This window comes from Pseudophryne corroboree, chromosome 6, assembly GCF_028390025.1.
Source record: "Pseudophryne corroboree isolate aPseCor3 chromosome 6, aPseCor3.hap2, whole genome shotgun sequence".
In the NCBI taxonomy this organism is placed as follows: Eukaryota; Metazoa; Chordata; class Amphibia; order Anura; family Myobatrachidae; genus Pseudophryne; species Pseudophryne corroboree.
The window spans coordinates 523539868-523552836 of NC_086449.1; the positions used below are offsets into that span (position 1 = coordinate 523539868).

Sequence of the window (12969 nt, forward strand, 5' to 3'; positions counted from 1 at the left end):
AAGTCTTATAGTGTGCCCATGTCTCCTGCGGATCCCGTCTATACCCCATGGTCCTTTTGGAGTCCCCAGCATCCTCTACGGACTAAGAGAAAAGGATTTACCGGTATGTATTAAAATCCTATTTTTACAGGCTCCAGTCCCATGCCTGTTTTGTGACCTGCAAGTTCCTGTCTTCTCACCGTTGCCCTCTCCCTCTGTCCATACTGTAAGTTCCCCCATGCAGGGCCTTCTTACATAGGCTACAGAGGACCGTCACCACCTTTATCGTTTTTTTTTTTTTTTTTTTTTTAATGTGCTGCAGTTTTGTGGCGATTACACATAAAAATTATATAATTTACCATAGTTACTGCATTTCCTGTGTATAAGTAGTAAGCCTTAAGATAGTTCCAGTAGCAGTAGCGTAATACCTTTTCTCTGACGTCCTAGTGGATGCTGGGAACTCCATAAGGACCATGGGGAATAGACGGCTCCGCAGGAGACTGGGCACATCTAAAGAAAGAATTAGGACTATCTGGTGTGCACTGGCTCCTCCCCCTATGACCCTCCTCCAAGCCTCAGTTAGATTTCTGTGCCCGGCTGAGCTGGATGCACACTAGGGGCTCTCCTGAGCTCCTAGAAAGAAAGTATAATTTAGGTTTTTTATTTTACAGTGAGACCTGCTGGCAACAGGCTCACTGCACCGAGGGACTAAGGGGAGAAGAAGCGAACCTACCTAAGTGGTGGTAGCTTGGGCTTCTTAGGCTACTGGACACCATTAGCTCCAGAGGGATCGCACACAGGACCCGACCTCGTCGTCCGTTCCCGGAGCCGCGCCGCCGTCCCCCTTACAGAGCCAGAAGCAAGAATGTCCGGAAAATCGGCGGCTGAAGACTTCTGTCTTCTCCAAGGTAGCGCACAGCACTGCAGCTGTGCACCATTGCTCCTCATGCACACCACACACTGCGGTCACTGATGGGTGCAGGGTGCTGGGGGGGGGGGGGGGGGGCGCCCTGAGCAGCAATAAATAACACCTTGGCTGGCAAACTGACACCATATATAGCCCCAGAGGCTATATAGGTGTATATTAACCCCTGCCAGAAATCTTAAAATTGCGGGAGAAAGCCCGCCGAAAAAGGGGCGGAGCCATCTCCCTCCGCACACTGGCGCCATTTTCCCTCACAGCTCCGCTGGAAGGATCGCTCCCTGGCTCTCCCCTGCAGTCCTGCACTACAGAAAGGGTAAAAAAGAGAGGGGGGGGCACAAATTTAGGCGCAGTATAATATATATGCAGCTATAAGGGGAAAACACACTTTATAGGTGATATCCCTGTGGTATATAGCGCTCTGGTGTGTGCTGGCATACTCTCCCTCTGTCTCCCCAAAGGGCTTTGTGGGGTCCTGTCCTCTGTCAGAGCATTCCCTGTGTGTGTGCTGTGTGTCGGTACCGCTGTGTCGACATGTATGATGAGGAAAATGATGTGGAGGCAGAGCAAATGCCTGTAAGTGTGTTGTCACCCCCTGAAGGGTCGACACCTGTGTGGATGGACTTATGGAAGGAATTACGTGACAGTGTCAGCTCCTTACATAAAAGGTTTGACGACATAGACAGCCGGCTACTCAGCTTGTGACTGTTCCAGCGTCTCAAATGTCATCAGGGGCTTTAAAACGCCCGCTACCTCAGATGGCAGACACAGATGTTGACACGGATACCGACTCCAGTGTCGACGACGATGAGACTAATGTACCCTCCAATAGGTCCACCCGTTACATGATTGAGGCAATGAAAAATGTATTACACATTTCTGATAGTACCCCAGGTACCACAAAAAAGGGTATTATGTTCGGTGAGAAAAAACTCCCAGTAGTTTTTCCTGCATCTGAGGAATTAAATGAGGTGTGTGCGGAAGCCTGGACTTCCCCCGATAAGAAATTGATCATTTCTAAACGGTTATTGGCAGCGTACCCTTTCCCGCCAGAGGATAGGTCACGTTGGGAAACATCCCCTAGGGTAGATAAAGCGCTTACACGTTTATCAAAACAGGTGGCACTACCGTCTCCGGATACGGCCGCCCTAAAGGATCCTGCCGATAGAGGGCAGGAAGCTACCCTAAAAGCTATATATACACACACGGGCATTATATTGCGACCAGCAATTGCATCAGCATGGATGTGCAGTGCTGCTGCCGCGTGGTCAGATTCCCTGTTGGATAATATTGATACCCTGGATAGGGACAATATTTTGCTGACAGTAGAGCATATAAAAGACGCTGTCTTATACATGCGTGATGCACAGAGGGATATTTGCCGGCTGGCATCAAAAATAAGTGCAATGTCCATTGCCGCCAGAAGGGGATTATGGACTCGGCAATGGGCTGGCGATGCCGACTCAAAACGGCACATGGAGGTTTTGCCCTATAAGGGGGTGGAACTGTTTGGGGATGGTCTTTCAGACTTCGTTTCCACAGCTACTGCTGGGAAATCGACATTTTTGCCACAAGCTACCCCACAGCAAAAGAAAGCACCGTATTATCAAGTACAGTCCTTTCGGCCCCAAAAACACAAGAGGGCTCGAGGCGCGTCCTTTCTGCCGAGAGGCAAAGGTAGAGGGAAAAAGCTGCAGCATACAGCCAGTTCCCAAGAGCAAAAGTCCTCCCCCGCGTCCGGTGAGTCCACAGCATGACGCTGGGGCTTCACAGGCGGACCCGGGTACGGTGGGGGCCCGTCTCAGAAATTTCAGCACACAGTGGGCTCTCTCACAGGTGGATCCCTGGACCCTTCAAGTAGTATCTCAGGGGTAAAGGCTGGAATTCGAGACGTCCCCCCCCCTTCCCCCCCCCCCCCCCCCCCCCCGCCGTTTTCTAAAATCTGCCTTACCAGCAACTCCCTCTGCCAGGGAGGCAGTGTTGGTGGCTATCCAAAAACTGTATTCACAGCAAGTGATTGTCATGGTACCCCTCCTTCAGCAAGGAAAGGGTTACTATTCCACAATGTTTGTGGTACCGAAACCGGACGGTTCGGTGAGACCCATCTTAAATTTAAAAGCCTTGAACACTTATATCAAAAGGTTCAAGTTCAAGATGGAATCGCTCAGGGCGGTTATTGCGAGCCTGGACGAGGGGGATTACATGGTCTCCCTGGACATCAAGGATGCGTACCTACATGTCCCCATTTACCCCCCTCACCAGGAGTACCTCAGATTTGTGGTACAGGACTGTCACTATCAGTTCCAGACGCTGCCGTTTGGGTTATCCACGGCACCGAGGGTCTTTACCAAGGTAATGGCCGAAATGATGATACTCCTTCGCAAGAAGGGAGTTTTAATTATCCCGTACTTGGACGATCTCCTGATAAAGGCGAGGTCCAAAGAACAGTTGGTAGTGGGGGGGTAGCACTTTCTCGGGAAGTGCTACAACAGCACGGCTGGATTCTCAATATTCCAAAGTCACAGCTGGTCCCGACGACACGTCTTCTGTTCCTGGGAATGATTCTGGACACAGACCAGAAAAAAGTGTTTCTTCCAGTGGAAAAAGCCGAGGAGTTGTCATCTCTAGTCAGAGACCTCCTAAAACCGGGACAGGTGTCGGTACATCAATGCACACGAGTCCTGGGAAAAATGGTAGCTTCGTACGAAGCAATTCTATTCGGAAGGTTCCACGCAAGGACTTTCCAGTGGGACCTGTTGGACAAATGGTCCGGGTCCCATCTCCAGATGCAACAGCGGATAACCCTGTCTGCAAGGACCAGGGTGTTGCTGCTGTGGTGGCTGCAGAGGGCTCATCTACTAGAGGGCCGCAGATTCGGAATACAGGACTGGGTCCTGGTGACCACGGATGCCAGCCTTCGGGGCTGGGGGGCAGTCACACAGGGAAGAAATTTCCAAGGACTGTGGTCAGATCAGGAGATTTCGCTTCACATAAATATTCTGGAGCTAAGGGCCATCTACAATGCCCTAAGCCAAGCAAGGCCCCTGCTTCAGAACCAGTCGGTACTGATCCAATCAGACAACATCACGGCGGTCGCCCATGTAAACAGACAGCGCGGCACAAGAAGCAGGAGGGCAATGGCAGAAGCCACAAGGATTCTCCGATGGGCGGAAAATCATGTGTTAGCACTGACAGCAGTGTTCATTCCGGGAGTGGACAACTGGGAAGCAGACTTCCTCAGCAGGCACGACCTCCACCCGGGAGAATGGGGACTTCATCCAGAAGTCTTCCAAATGCTGGTAAACCGGTGGGAAAGACCACAGGTGGACATGATGGCGTCCCGCCTCAACAAAAAGCTAAAAAGATTGCGCCAGGTCAAGGGACCCTCAGGCGATCGCTGTGGACGCTCTAGTAATACCGTGGGTGTACCAGTCGGTTTATGTGTTTCCTCCTCTGCCTCTCATTGCCAAGGTACTGAGAATAATACGAAGGCGAGGAGTGAAAACTATACTCGTGGTTCCGGATTGGCCAAGAAGAGCTTGGTACCCGGGACTTCAAGAGATGCTTTCAGAAGACCCTTGGCCTCTGCCGCTCAGACAGGACCTGCTGCAGCAGGGGCCCTGTCTGTTCCAAGACTTACCGCGGCTGCGTTTGACGGCATGGCGGTTGAACACCGGATCCTGAAGGAAAAGGGTATTCCGGAGGAAGTCATTCCTACCATGATCAAAGCCAGGAAGGATGTCACCGCAAACCATTATCACCGCATTTGGCGAAAATATGTTGCTTGGTGTGAGGCCAGGAAGGCCCCAACGGAGGAATTTCAACTGGGTCGATTCCTGCATTTCCTGCAAACAGGGGTGACGTTGGGCCTCAAATTGGGGTCCATTAAGGTCCAGATTTCGGCCCTGTCGATTTTCTTCCAGAAAGAACTGGCTTCCCTCCCTGAAGTTCAGACTTTTGTCAAGGGAGTTCTGCATATTCAGCCTCCTTTTGTGCCCCCAGTGGCACCTTGGGATCTCAATGTGGTTTTGGAGTTCCTGAAATCACATTGGTTTGAACCACTTAAGACTGTGGATTTGAAATATCTCACGTGGAAAGTGGTCATGCTGTTGGCCCTGACTTCGGCCAGGCGTGTGTCAGACTTGGCGGCTTTGTCCTATAAAAGCCCTTATCTGATTTTGCATATGGATAGGGCAGAATTGAGGACTCGTCCTCAGTTTCTCCCGAAGGTGGTATCAGCGTTTCACTTGAACCAGCCTATTGTGGTGCCTGCGGCTACTGGGAACGTGGAGGATTCCAAGTTACTGGACGTAGTCAGGGCCCTGAAAATGTATGTTTCCAGGACGGCTGGAGTCGGGAAAACTGACTCGCTGTTTATCCTGTATGCACCCAACAAACTGGGTGCTCCTGCTTCTAAGCAGACTATTGCGCGCTGGATTTGTAGCACTATTCAGCTGGCGCATTCTGCGGTAGGACTACCGCAGCCTAAATCTGTAAAAGCCCATTCCACGAGGAAGGTGGGCTCATCTTGGGCGGCTGCCCGAGGGGTCTCGGCTTTACAACTTTGCCGAGCTGCTACTTGGTCAGGGGCAAACACGTTTGCAAAATTCTACAAATTTGATACCCTGGCTGAGGAGGACCTGGAGTTCTCTCATTCGGTGTTGCAGAGTCGTCCGCACTCTCCCGCCCGTTTGGGAGCTTTGGTATAATCCCCATGGTCCTTACGGAGTTCCCAGCATCCACTAGGACGTCAGAGAAAATAAGAATTTACTCACCGGTAATTCTATTTCTCGTAGTCCGTAGTGGATGCTGGGCGCCCATCCCAAGTGCGGATTGTCTGCAATACTTGTAAATAGTTATTGTTACACAAATCGGGTTATTGCGAGCCATTTGTTCAGAGGCTCCTTTTGTTATCATACTGTTAACCGGGGTTCCTATCACGAGTTATACGGTGTGATTGGTGTGGCTGGTATGTGTCTTACCCGGGATTCAAAATCCTTCCTTATTGTGTCAGCTCTTCCGGGCACAGTGTCCTAACTGAGGCTTGGAGGAGGGTCATAGGGGGAGGAGCCAGTGCACACCAGATAGTCCTAATTCTTTCTTTAGATGTGCCCAGTCTCCTGCGGAGCCGTCTATTCCCCATGGTCCTTACGGAGTTCCCAGCATCCACTACGGACTACGAGAAATAGAATTACCGGTGAGTAAATTCTTATTATTAAATGTAATTGCAATGACATTTGTTAATCTGACAATTTAGACACTGAGCTAAATGTGGCATTTAATATGAAAGGAATTATGTCTGTTTAATTGAGGAAATACCTTTTTCTGACAGCCAGCTTCACTGCTAATGCTGCTGCCAGATATGCTGTTCTTCTTGTTTCATTACTGGCTACTGATAAATATATGGTTATATTAAACTAGTATTGTGGACCCTTCATTCACTGGGTCTCTAGCTATTGTGCAGAGTTTTTCCCCTCTCTCTTACCCTACTCTCCCACTGTTCTCTCCCTGTCTTCCCCATGATATTCCCTCTTTTCTCTCATCTCACCCTATTTTATCACCTCCTCCTTTCCTTCCTCCTTTCCTTCTGTCTCCCCCATGGTCTTCCGTCTTCTTGTCTCACCCTGTTTTTCCCATTTCTCCCGCCTCCACAAAGACTCTCTTGACCTCTGGCCAGGGAAGGGGCTGCATGTGGTGCCAACATGGAGTTCCATTGGTAGGAATGGGGTGGGAAGTGCTGGTATATAGGATCCATGTGTTTGGGAGTTAGCTGAGTAATGGTAAAGCTGTGGTTCCCTCTTCATGAATCCTCCACTTTACATGAAGCCAAGAACTGGACAAGACATATTGGGGGGAATTCAAATGTTTGAAAAGTCGGTTGGGTGTCTATTTTTTCCTGTCTATTAGATAGGATCAAACCGACACACAACTAACTTTTCAAACAATTGAATACCCCCCACTGAGTGTCACAATATTGTGATTGGATGGTATTGTAGAGATCACAGAACCTGAAATTTCTTAAAAACCATCCGACATAACATCCCCTTACCGCCTTTAAATTTGCTACCAGGATTTCTCCAACACTACTTGTTTGTATTTGCTCAATGATGTGACGTTCACATGTTGCAAATAATGTTTTTTTTGTTTTTTGTTTTTTTTCTATTGATGTAGCAAACTTGATGCATAGTGTGCTCTTAATACTAAAGTACTTTTACATCTGCCTAAGGGCCTTTTCTTAAAAGCCTGTGTGGAAGTAGCTTTGGCTTTCAAATTAGTTTAACATGTTCTTAAACATGAGTTTTTGGGGGGTATAAAAACACATTGTTAAAGATATGCAGTTATAATAAACAATCCCATGTAACAATGATTCCCAAATGCAGTCCTCAAGGCATCCCAACAGTCCAGTTTTTGGGATATTCCTGCTTGTGCACAGATGGTTTAATCAAACTGATTGAGGTACTGATTAAGGCAACTGTGCCCAAGCATGGATAGCCTTAAAACCTAGACTGTTGGGGTGCTTTGAGGATCACTGCCATATAATAACTAGTAGGTATCTGTTCAGTATGCAGTTAAAATGCTGGCAGTCGAGATCCTGGCATTTAGGAGACCGACACCGGAATTATTATTATTATTACATTTTATTTATAAGGCACCACAAGTGTTTCGCAGCGCCGTACAAAGGACAGTACAGGTAGACCAAACTTAGCATTACAGTAAATAAATAACAGAAATAGAGTACAGGTAACAAAGAGACCACAATTCTCAAGACATAATACAGCTAAGATGTAAGTAGTGAGGGAGTGATCATCGTACTACTAGGGGCTGGTGGCCATAGATGAAGATGAGCCTTTTACCAGCAGGAGAAAAAGTGGGAAAAGATGGTCGCTGAGTAGGGGAGAGCTGCGAGTGAAATGTGTCGAGAAGAGGGCTTAGACAACAAGAGGAAAGAGGGCCCTGCTCTAAAGAGCTAACAATCTAGTGGGAAGGGGCGACAGACAGATGACATAAGGTGCAAGCAAGCGGGAGGTAGCCTGATGGCAGTATGTACGCAAAGCAGAGATGTTCAAGGCATGAGGCAGGGGGATGGAGGAGCAGCCTCAGGACTAGGTTATGCGTCGGGAGGGTATGCTTTGATGAATAGATGGGTTTTCAGTGCCGTTTGAAGCTTTGCAAGGTTGGGTAGAGTCTAATGGAGCGGGGGAGTGCGTTCCACTGAAGGGGTGCAGCACGGGCATAGTCTTGAACTCGAGCATGGTAAGCAGTGACCAGGGCGGTGTAGAGGCGACGGTCATTGGTCGACCGTAGTGGGCGGGAGGGAGTATGAAGGGAGAGGAGGTTGTAGATCCCAACAGCCGGCGACATACCGACATACGAAATCCTGACATCCACCCGGTGTACCCACTCGCTTGGTGGGTCCACGCCACCAACTGAGTGGGAATAGAACATGTTGCGAGCAAAGAGACCTACCAGTCCCGAAGTGTGGCGAGCTGACTTTTTGCTGGGATTCCAGCAGACTGGATACAGCTGTCGGTATACTGACAGCTGGCATCCCATCATTCCATCTGTTCATGCAGTGCAATCAATGCTTCGCTTTCTGAAAAAAGTAAGACTTTGGCAATTCTAATCTGCAATAAAATAATTATAAATTATTATTTATTATTAAACATGCTACACACTTATTAATTTAATTGGTATATGGGCTAAGTAGGTGTAGCTTTCTGCATATGTAAAAGCGTTGTTAATAGATAACATTATACAGATTACAGGCTATAAAAACGATTCCTTTTGTAGGACTAATTTGGCACTTCTGTGAGTGTAGAGGATCATCCTAAATAGTACCAGTATTCGTATATGACAGTAATAGAACCAAATAATCTGCAGAATTATTAGTGACTAGAGACTGCAGTCTGTTCACTGTAAAATCTCTTTTTCATTTCCATGAAGAATGTGGTGATAGTTTGCTAGCATTGCAATACAAAGAGACATACAGTACACACTGTGCTTTATTTAGAAGACTTCAGTAGGACCTATATAATATGTGTATTTGTGGTTGTTTGTACCTTAACTTCAATGATATCCATTCTAATTGCAATGTTCATTATTCAGTGGTACTGAAAAACATGGTAAATACTATCCACCTGTGCTGTCTTATTCCTTGCAACAGTGAATGTTGTTATCTGAAGAGAACATATGTGTATTGATGTTAAGGAAAACAAATGATGCCTGGACAAGTTAATGGAGCATAATTTATCCAGTGTGTGTGTACTGATATCACCTGATGCTTTTCAGTAACCAAGACACCAGCATGTGAAACCAGGGCACTTTCCCAGAGGTATCACTGTGTGCACATTAATACAGTTAATGATAAACACTACACAGACCACAACTTGCACTTAATAATTGGTTGTGATGTAATTTCCCTTGCTGTCTACCTTTATAAATACCAATCCCTTCATTCAATGTTGTCATTGTGTTATTTATACTAGTAGCTTAGTTGCTGTGCATTATAGCTGCCTGTATATAGGGGACTGATCACCATACACAGTTTGTTAAAATGTATCTTCATCAAATGCTTCCACATCAGTGTGTGTATGATTTCATCCTTTAGGAGCCATCTTGTGAATCTGTTTGGCCAATAGCTGTACATGCAATCATCAATGCATACTTGCCTACCTGACCCTCTCTCTCCATGAGGGAGAAAATGCTCTGTTCCTGGACTTTCCTGGTAATGTATTATTGCCATCACCTGTGGTGAAACACCTTTCTTATCAATTAACTAGATCGCTTCTCGGCCTTTTGGCTAAGATCAAGTGTAGTACCTGCTCGAGGGAAACACAGGGTGGAGTACCTGTTCTTACACTAGGAGCGTGAGAGGTTCCTAGATGTGGAATGGAGAAACACCTTGTGGAGTACCAGGCTGGGGTGTGGCAAGGCTCCTGGTTTGAGAGTGGAGAAAAACTGGGCTGAGTATTCCTACCTCGTATGGGCTTATGGGACCCTTACGTTGTTTAGGAACAGCCTGGTCTAGTATCCACTCTCGTACTGGGGGTTGACCCTGGCTGAGCGGGTATGAAACTTGGTCTGGCTGAGAGACGGGGAGCGGCTCGAAGCTCGAGGTGACACGTGCCCCTAGGGCGACCTGGGGGTGCCTTAATTTGCACTGGTGCGGGCGCCTTGCACTTTAATGGCACGAGCACTGTCACTAACCCAACTTCTGGCGCACTTTATCCTTTGCCCTGGCCTTTGGGCTAGGGCAAGGACAATTTTTTATACCCCCTCTCCGGCCTTTTGGCTGGGGCTTATTTATTATTTGTTTTTTTTGATTGAAAAAGCACAGCACTTATTCTCGTTTCGTTTGTCACGTACACGTTTTTCGTTTGGGGTTTAGGTGAGACCCTTATGGGCCACCCACTCTCCTACGTTGCTGAGGTCCTCTCCACGGGGGGAGGACCAGACGCAGTTTTCGGTCCCCAGGGGGAAGCTTCGGCCAACCCTGGGGACACACGAGGGTCCCTCTGCGCTTCGGCAAGGGGGGACCCACAGTCCCTTTTTCCCCTCAGTAGGCCTTTTGGCTCTGAGGGGTAGGGGAGTAACGGGGTCCTTCTACTTTGGGAGAGGGTCCAAGTACCTATGCCCCCAGCACGTTTGGCACAGACACTGGGTGATGGAGCACCGCACCTCGGGCTTCAAGTAAGAAAAAACCCCCAAAAAAACCACAGGTGATGGCAATCATACATTACCAGGAAAGTGAATGGTTGCGGTGAGGATTGCTCCAGGGTCGCTGGAAATACCTCCTTTTGCATCAGTTACCGTCATTATCATTCTTCTACAAGACAACACTAACTATTTAATTCATTCTTCATATTGTTTTAACATTTATTTTGACTATTTTATATATTGCTAACATTCTCAGAGCTTTTATGGAGATATCTTTTATAAGTTAGCCCTTTATGTATTGATTGATTGATCTATTTCTTTATTTATATGTTTGGTCAGTCCCATAAAAAGGAATCCTAATTAACTCTTTGGAAATCCCTTCAGTAAATCTTGATTGATTGTTAGGTTTTCTCAATATTCCTTTGGTGCTTAGCTTTGTGATGGACTGAATATCTGATCTAATTGACAGTGTGGATGGGCTTATTATTGCAGGGGAATCAAGGTGCAGCCCACTAAAGGATGCCCCAAACTCTAAAGTTAGCTCATATTCTGTAAAAAAAAAAGAAGAAGAAAGAAATGGAACTTTATCATTGTTATATGTAACCTAATTTTCAAATGAACACCCAGCAATAACTGTAAGCTGGTAAGAGCTGAATACACACTAAACAGGCAGATACACATTAAATTCACACACATCTGGATCTTCCCAGAATACAAATGAAATTACTACAAAAGCACCCAGACCCACATTAAATTCACATAAACATGGTCAAATCCACACTAAGCGGCTGATTCAGAGTCATATATGTAGTGACTGTAGCTTCAGGCATCCTGAATTACTTAGTTACTGTATATTTATGCGAGTATGCATTCAGCGAACTCCAGTGCCAAACGTGGGGCAAGCATAATGCCGGGATGTGCATCGCCATAGCTCCACCCACAGCTGCGCAGTGCTACAATTTGTGTTTTCACACAGCACGGTGGCAGGACCGTCATTCCACAGGTGATAAAGTCATGGACATTTTATAAGTTAGAATAAAACAGTCATACCCCGTGAAATGAGTATGAAACGGAAAAAAAAACTATATCATGAAAATCCTTCATCATTTAGTTATTTGCTGGTTGGTATATTCTAATGAAAATAATAATAATAATAGTAGTAATAATAAAAAAAAAATGGTAAAATTACAGGTTGAGTATCCCTTATCCAAAATGCTTGGGACCAGAGGTATTTTGGATATCGGATTTTTCCGTATTTTGGAATAATTGCATACCACAATGAGATATCATGGAGATGGGACCTAAGTCTAAGCACAGAATGCATTTATGTTACATATACACCTTATACACACAGCCTGAAGGTCATTTTACCCAATATTTTTAATAACTTTGTGCATTAAACAAAGTGTGTGTACATTCACACAATTCATTTATGTTTCATATACACCTTATACACACTGCCTGAAGGTCATTTAATACAATATTTTTAATAACTTTGTGTATTAAACAAAGTTTGTGTACATTGAGCCACAGAAAACAAAGATTTCACTATCTCACTCTCACTCAAAAAAGTCTGTATTTCGGAATATTCCGTATTTCGGAATATTTGGATATGGGATACTCAACCTGTACTTGCTTATATAAAAAGCAAAGTTAGTCCTTGTACATTGTGGCTTTTTTTTTTTTTTTTTTCCCCACTACAAAAAATATTTTTTTTTCTTCTTCATCCTCTAGGAGTCACTAGAGTACTCTTGGGATATGGACGGGCGTTAGCAGGGATAGGCACATTTAAATATTTAAATTAGTAACCTTCCACCCCCTCCATACTCCCAAGATACCTCAGTGTTTTTTTGTGCTTCTCAGGGAGGGCACACGTTTTGGACTTTGTTCCAGAATTTTCCTTAAAACTTTTACTTTTACGCTTACCAGCCCTTCCCAGCTTACTAATGCCCCTTTCACATCGCACAAATAACCCGGTATCGACACGGCATATTGCCGTGTCGAAACGGGTCAGTGTGCGATGTGAAAGGTCCTTTGCTGAATTAGCGGGTCGCCTGACCCGGTAATTCAACCCGGTAAAAAAGAAGGGTTATTACCGGGTTGAATACCGGGTCAGGTGCAGTGTGAATGGGAGCCGTTCCGATGCGACATGGCTCCCATTCACAGCATAGGTAGAGGCGGCGCAGGAGATGAGCTCATCTCCCGGTGCCGCCTCCACCCCCGCCCCTGCTGCGCCCCCCGCTGCTATGGCAACCGAAGCGGTATATTGCTGGGTCGGAAAGCCAGCAAAGGAGCGCAAATGCCGGATCCCACCCGGTAGGGACACGTTTCTCTTACCGGGTGGGATCCGGCATTTGCGATCTGAAACCAGCATAAGAAGCGTGGGTCTGGGTCTGTGTGTGCTGCTACAA

The 12969-nt window shown here is 46.5% G+C and overlaps 1 protein-coding gene and 1 pseudogene across 2 annotated transcripts in view; both read left to right on the forward strand.

Moving 5' to 3' along the window:
• GRIP1 (glutamate receptor interacting protein 1) overlaps positions 1-12969 on the forward strand; it is an 871453-nt gene that overhangs the window by 112332 nt on the left and 746152 nt on the right. The window lies entirely within an intron of this gene.
• LOC134938224 (U2 spliceosomal RNA) lies at positions 9682-9754 on the forward strand (annotated as a pseudogene).